The following is an 8,043-nucleotide window of genomic DNA, read 5'->3' on the forward strand; positions in this document are numbered from 1 at the left end:
CATCTAAGTAGTGGTCCTCTTAGAGGTTCCTTTATCTCTCTAGCTCTTGAAAAGTGAATAAAAAAGGTGTTGTGGCATTAACTACCTCCTTCCATCCCTTTTCCATGCCACATCATCAAAAACATGCATAGCCTTAAGCTAAAAAATGATTTGTTTTCAAAAAATCCATTTTCACCTATTTTTTCCTCATGATCAAAAGTTCATCTCAACCTATATACATATCAAAAGAAAAAAAAAATTGGCCTTTTTTTGACTTACACTCACTAGAAGACCAGTTTTTGAATTTTTATTTTACATCCAAAAAAAAAAACTCTCTCCCTCTCCCCTACCTCCCTCTTCTCCCTTCCATTGCCTATGCCCTTTGCATCCTTAGGTTTAGCAGTCATATTGCTCAACAATTAATATCACAAACCATGCATCCTGCACACCATAAGTGTGTATATTTGCTCGCCCACAGAGTTTGCATCAAAAGTTACACACGTGAGTGACCAAAGATCATCACAACAATGGTGTGCTGCAGGTTGACACCAATGTTGAATTTTGGGTGGATGTAAGTGATAGTCTATACACTCTAATTCATTTTATATTGTCTTTGTTTCTCTTAAAATGGTCAATTGAAAGTTTGAACCATTTACACCAAAATATCACATGCACTCACTCGTCTCCTTCTCTTTCATGGTAGAGCTTGCATAACCTTATAATCTTTGACAAAATAGAACTTAACACCACTTTTCCTCTAAAAAACCTTCTTTCTTACATCTTACAGGCAAGTGCTTTAAAGCCATGCTTATTAGAGATGGGTAATCTCATCATAATGTATATTTTAGGATTGTTTATTCCATGTTGGATGGAAATACTTTCAAATTTGTACAACATATACCTAGCAACTGTCTTTATTATACAACTTGCAAATGTTGAAATCATACGTATTTTTGTTTGAAGAACATGTCTCTAACACATCATGGTACAAGGTGACCTCTTACTATGCTAGTTGAGTGGTGGTGTTTACAACAATGGCTCAAGGAACTGGCATAACATGAATCTTTTACAATGGCACAAATATCTCCTCAATCAATGTGGCTCCCACTACACTAAGAACCATTATGGTAGCATGGAGAGATCCCTAGTAGGACAATACAACAGCTTTCCATCAGAAACACACCCTATCCTAACATGAGGGCACCCCCACCAAAGATCTTTTTATGTGATAGGTCACCCCATGAGCATACCATGTCATGGAATGGATGCAAGAACTATGACTTCACTACCCCTTGTAAGCTGTATGAATTTATGTTTATCAAATTCAATGAAAAGAAATTTGGTATTTTTTGTTTGTTGATGTGTAAGAGCACTCTAGGTCTACCATATTTTGAGATTGTTTGATAAGTTAAATAAGATTTGTAGTCATTTAAAGTGTGGATTTGTTTCTGTTTGGTAAGATTGTACATGAGAATAAATGATAAAGTCAAAGAGATCTATAAGGAATAAACCTCGGTGAGATTCCTACCATGCACTTGTGACACAGTATCTCTCCTTGAACCCTTTGATTTCTATCGTTGTGGGGGTTCCAAGGGAGCCCTATTTTCAAAATTTTAGTAATAACTTTTGTTTGAAGGAAATTTTGGTTGTTTTAAAGTTTGTACACAGTCTAGGAGTTCAATCTGATTGTTTTCCTTCAGTTTCAAATTTGGACCCATACCACTTCTTTGAAGCCACTTTTGAACGTGTTAAGGTGAGATTTTTGAAAAGTTTCTTAGGTAGGAAATACAACCCTTAACACAAGGAAAAATGTTGGTTCTTTGAGTATTTTCAGATTCCATGGTTGTGATGCTTGTTGGAGCCCGTAGATAAGAAAAAAGTAAGAAATGTCTATTTTACATCATTTTCTTAGGAATTGCCAACTTGTAGGTTGATTTTTGGAGAATTCAAGGAAGACATGACTTTTTTTGAATCACATGAATGTCGAAGAGTAGGATGAGATGAACAAATTCATGTGAGACAAGCCCAAAAAGATTCAGATCCGATACGGAGCTACAAGTTGTTGAAAACAACCTAAAACTTGTATCATGGCCAAACACCTAAATTATCTAGCCCTAGGGACCCTCAACAAGAGTGGCCCCGGGGCATTTAAGATGGCAAACAAGACCTTTTTTTCATGCATGGCCATATATGGATGTGATGTCTGATGTACTGAGAGCAAGACTTCTTGCCACTTCAATTTTCTTTGTGTTCAAAGGCCTCAGAGATCTTGTGCACTAAACGTTCAACACTAGAAATTGGTAAAACAAAGAGCCAATTTTTACTTCCTTGTGTCCACTTTTTGTTCTTGGGAATGTTTTGGTAAATCAAATTCTTTAATATTTGAAACCACATGTCACCCCTATTGTTATAGTATCCAACCAAAGGTTTCTTGATTAGCAGTTTACATAGGCTCTAGTGGTACATATCTTCTATGTTAACAATACATGCATCTATAATTTATGTTTACACTTTCTCTATGCAAATGAGCTACATAGTAGAAGTCAAATCCATGATTTAACAACTAAGTTCATGAGGGTGATAGCTATTGGTATCAACTTTATCAATAAGAAATAGCTACCAATAGCCAATGAATAGGGATATTTAGAAGATTTATGTTGGCAAGTCTATGGATTGGATTCCAGTTGATGGAGCATTTACTGATGAGGGGTATTCTTGTGATGACTCTATGATATTTGACCTCTCTTCATACGGAAGAAGCATCAGATCAGGATGTCCAGATGAGGCTCGCAATGCTAAGGAACGGAATCAGGCTTTGGAATCTTTTGATGTGAGGGAAGATTCGTGTAGGGAAACTTATCATAAATATAATGCATGCGACCCTTCCTGTGATGCTTGTCAGCTTACAAGTTCTTTGCCTCTTGCTACTGATGCTGATGACTGTGAGCAAAGCAATGATGCTCCTGATGCATACTCTAAGTACAATGTAGTGTTTGTAGATGATCAACCTTTGTCTCATGACAAAGAGGCTTCTGATCGAGGTTCTAGCTAGCCTGCTTTTATGTATAGGAATGTGGATATTCATGATGTGGGTTCATCTCAAACCCCTAGTGTGTATACATTTGCTGATGATAAAGCAGATTGGGGCTTTGATTTACCTGCTGTGGAAATGGATGTAGATATGATCAACTATGTCAAAAAGGCTTCTGAGAGATTGCGAATTATAAGAGGAACTGATCAGAGATATAATTGTGGGATGCTGAATAAACTGTTTTTCCATGTAGTTGAGGGTGCTGGTAGCAAGAAAGGAGAGTCTAATGGTCATCAAATTTATGATGAATTTGGTAGTGAGGTGCTTCCCAATAAGGTGGATTTGGTTGTTGAATACGATTTTACAAGAAATGCCAAATGTTTGTCAGTATCAGTCGTCCTCGGGTGAAAAGTCTGTATATGCGGTGTATCCATATAATTCTCTTGGTCATGAAGACGAACTACAAACACAAAAAATCATTTTATGCAATAGTGCTGATGTTTATGAAACTGCACCTGCATCGCTGCTCTTTGAAGATTATTGTCTTGCTTTGATTATGTGGGATTTGCCTACCTTTGTGTGGGATCCAGGTGGAAGGTTATGAGCATCTCCTATTGTTCCTGCTGAGCATGAATGCTCTAGCAGGCTGGAGGGGTTGGCAAACTATGTTCGGAGTTTTTTGGTTTGATGTTTGCCAGCCCATGTATATATGTGTGCTTGATTTTCTCACTTTTGAGTGTGCTAAGGCTGCTTGTACAGTGCTAGGCAATGTTAGTCTCTGATGCGTGCTCTTGGCTCTCATCATCAGAGGAACCATAGAGCCTCTCTTTTCTTCCCCCACCATCCTCATGCCTATAGACGACCCCTGTAAGGTTATCTTCAAAAGTGTGCCGCCAAAAGCATGTCAGAAAGTGACCCTATCTTCAGTGCTGTTCTGAGTTCACATTACTTGTGATACGGTTTCTCACATGCAGGTTCGTGCCAGAATTCAAATTTTGATGCTCCTTTTTTTGAATAGCCTTATTACGGTAGTTCGACCGAGCAAATTACAAAAGCTTTGGTGAGAGGTGACTTATCACGAGTTGAAATGTAATGTCAGAATTTGGCAAGTGGCGGGTAATGATGGGCAGTATGGGTCAGGGCGTGCAGAGCTGCCAGAGAGTGAAAAAGGGCAAAGAGGGTTTATGCTGCCACAAGCTGGTGAGGGGGGAATGAAGCCGTGCTGAAATGGGCAAGAGGCATGCAATCTGGAGGGGCTGCATGTGTCGCGACCTGAGAGAGGAGAAGGGCGATGACTTGCAAGAGGGGAGAAGATTGTAGAAGACAAAAAGGCTGCTACTCAGTGAAGAGGAGGCCGAGTAGGAAAAGGCAAGCTCGCGTGGAATTAGAGCAGGTGAAGGGGGGTGCTGTCTGAAGAGATAACGTGGCCAAGTCAAGCAGGGCAATATGGTCGAGTGCAAGACTCACCAGTGAGGAAAAGAAGGGTGGTCCGTACTGCAGGTGCCGCCTTCTGTAGGCAAGCAAACCGAGGGGGCATGCTTTGAAGGAAACAAGAGAGGGCTGCAGGGTGGTTAGCTAGAGACCATCAACTAGGGGCTGCCGATTTCCAGAGAGGGTCCGCAAAGACGAGCTCGAAGAGATACCAGAATCGCTATCTAAGGGTGGTGTTTGCCATGAGGAGGACATCAAGGCCAGCAAGGCATAGCAGGTGGAGGAGATGTTGCAAGGGAAGCACGCTGAGCTTGCCTCGAGCGTGATCACAAGGGTGGGATCTGAGGTTCAACAGGGACGTAGAGGAGCTCAGAGAGAGTTGGAGAGCAGGCTACAGAAGACGAGAAGGGAGAGAGGAAAGGCATCAAGGGGGAGACGAGTTCTGATGGCTCCAATAAATGCAAGGGGGTGATGTCTGCAGTGGAGCTGAATGCTCGGCTAGCTAAGTACTTAACTGATTGGGGTAGCAAGCTCACAAGATAGCTGATCATCGCGGACCGCCATCGAGGAGAGAGTGTGGATTGTTTTTTTCTCTATGTGACTCAGAATTGGGCACTTAAGAGCTGCTGGATGAGTGTTGGCAGAAAGGGGAAAGAGTGCAGGGATTATGTAGCTTATACATGTGGGAAATTTCATGAATTGGGATGCTCTTTGAAACTGTTAAGCAGGCAAGCTTTGAGCATGTATTTTGGTCCGAGGAATCATGCTTTGTAGGACTACAGATCAGCCCTCTTGAAGTTTATATAGCAGGAGCAGTACACATGCTCCTCGGGTGCCTGACATGCTCAATTCCCTATGTACGTGATTGTGAAACCTTGCAACCCTTATGTACGACTGATTGTCGTGTCGCTATGGCTGACTATGTATATATGGAGTTTTTTATCTTGTTTATGTCTTGAGCCGGGCAGCTATACAACCGACAAGCTAGAGTTTGGTGCTAGGCTTTGGATCTTTTAGTGTTGTTGCATGCAGGTTGCACGTGTTTTGAGAGATAGGTAGTGTGTTCTCAAATTGCAAGGGAGGCTAAGCTATAGAGGTGCCCCGCATTTGCTTTCCCCTGTCAACGTCAATCATCACGAATACTGCCTACAGCTTGATTTGAATTCAAAAGGGGCAATGGATTCTAATCGAAAGTCTAGTTGAAAAGGGATGTGATTGGTCGTTAATTTGAAAGAAGTTTGATATGACTAGATGGTGCCTAGGACTACCTAGTCCGATGAAGTTGGATGCACATGGCATGATTTTTTGAGGAGTGCAATTAAAACCTTATTAGTGCTCTTTGCTTGCCCATTTGCCCACATCTAGTATGAGCAAGACTTATGATGTAAAATCTTATAGTATGTGAGCACAATTGAGATGAGCTCATTGATAAAAGGACTACCTCAATCACTGTTGATCTCAAGGGGGTACCCAGATCTACAAAATATATTTTGATATAAAAACTTGTCCATAGTATCAATACTTGTGCATTCATTGTTGGTAGCCACTACCTTGGCCCATTTGGTGTCATAATCTATAGATACTAGAAGATACTTTTGATTGCCTGTTTGATTTGGGGGAGAAATTGGACCAACAAAATCTATACCCCATCTTTCAAACGACAAACATGTCATTGAAACCTGTAAATGGCGGTTGAACTACTTGCTAGGTTTAGGTGCACAATGCGAACAAACATCACAAGCCTTCACATGAGCAACATATACACATATGGCCACCATAAACCACTTTAGATAGTTTTATGTTTTGTCATGTGACCAGGGTGATGACCCTCAGTTGGACTAGTGTGGGTATCCTCTAAAATATGTTTCACTTCATGAGGAGAGACACAACGATGGAAAACACAATTTGGTCCAGACTTGTAGTGGTAACCTTTAATTAGAGCGAATGGTCTAGACTTTAACAGTAGGACCTTATTTTCTACAAGGGTGATGCATTCTCTGGGTACAAGCCAGTGGATAGTAAATAGAACACATCGTCATAGCATTCGGGGGTTGTGTCCACTTTGAAGAGACTGCTATCTAGAAAGTCGTCATCAACACCTGTAGCTTCTTCACCTAATTAAATGCAATAAAAAGAAAAACTCATGGAATAGAAGTAGTCACTGCCAAATTTGGTTGGCAGCTCGAGGATAACACAAAGCATGATGATCAATATTAATGGTGACGTGAACCCCTAATAAATCATGATAGAATTTTCATAGGGCATAAACAATAGCAAAACCTTTCCTTCCTATTGTGTTGTAATTCTGCTCAGCTTTTGCATAGTGATAAGGTGATCTAATCTGAATTCTTTACTAGGCTAAGTCAAAACATCACCTATAGAAGTTTGACTAGCATTGGCATGCACATAAAAAGTGTGAGACCAATCTTGGGAAACTAAGTTCCTTAGTCATACGCTTTTTTAGGTAAGCAAAAGATCCACTAAAATGGTACCATAGCACTATTCAAATGGGTCAAGGGTTAGGCAACATGGACATATATACGAATGAACCTATGGTGATAACCTGTGTGGCCTACAAATCCCTGAACACCCTTGGAGGCAACCTTAGAATGGCCACGATTTTATCAAGGCCAGTAGAAAAACATTTGAAAACACCACATTACCCAAAAGCGTACCTTGCATGACCAAAAAGTGGCATTTGCTAGGATTGAGCTTATGGCCTGCCTCCCAGCACATGAGCAAGGTTTCAAAGATTTGAGCTAGATGCTCCTCCAAATTCTCCACTAGCGTGGAACATTGAGAACCAAAGAATGTCAAAAAATCATCCATGAAGATTCAAAGATGATCAATGAGTAGAGGATAAAATATGATGTAGCATTTACAATTGAAAGAAAGTGGGAATTTTTTCAACCCAAAAGACATTCTTTTATAAATGAATATACCCCATGGACTCATGAATTCAGTCTTGATCTCGTTCATAGGATGAATGCCCAACTAACTGTAGCCACTAAACCCATCCATTTTTTATGGGGATTGTCACCTTATTCAGAGCACGATAGTTGATTCATATGAATATTTTATTGGATTGATTCTTGGGTGCGATGACCATGGGTGATATCCACTCATAGTTCTCCACAGGCATGGTGATACCTATTTCTTGCATTTTCTCTACATCCAAGTTGACAACTTCTCTATATTTGAGTTGAGCTTGTAAGCACAGCCTCTGATTGGCTTAGCCCCCTCAACCAAAGAGATTGTGTTGATGCCTAGTTCTTGTGGGATTCCTATTAAATCTTGGTAAGACCACGCACAAAAAGCCTTGAAAGAAACTACATGGTCAAGCAGTGTTAGGTGATCCCACAACCAAGCGGCTAAAATAACGGAATGAGGGTAGTCAGGTTTGTCGAGGTTGACTTCCTTGACAGGTTCAAGAGGGGACATTAGCATGGTTGTCTCAGAAAAGAAAGACATCGCTTCTTCTTGGAGCTTGGAGACATCATGAGTGGGTTTCTGATCAATATTGAAATATTCTTCTTGTAACCATCCTTGTAGAAATTTATCAAAGGGAAGTTCATAAAGAGATAGAAGAGATCTTTTGTTGG

At 40.5% G+C, this 8,043-nt stretch overlaps 1 pseudogene; it reads left to right on the forward strand.

The window, feature by feature from the left end:
* The first annotated feature begins 2,644 nt into the window (after positions 1-2,644).
* LOC147431059 (uncharacterized) lies at positions 2,645-3,706 on the forward strand (annotated as a pseudogene).
* The last annotated feature ends 4,337 nt before the right edge of the window (positions 3,707-8,043 follow it).

The sequence above is a fragment of the Adiantum capillus-veneris genome, chromosome 21 (genome assembly GCF_014529385.1).
Source record: "Adiantum capillus-veneris isolate H3 chromosome 21, ASM1452938v2, whole genome shotgun sequence".
In the NCBI taxonomy this organism is placed as follows: domain Eukaryota; kingdom Viridiplantae; phylum Streptophyta; class Polypodiopsida; order Polypodiales; family Pteridaceae; genus Adiantum; species Adiantum capillus-veneris.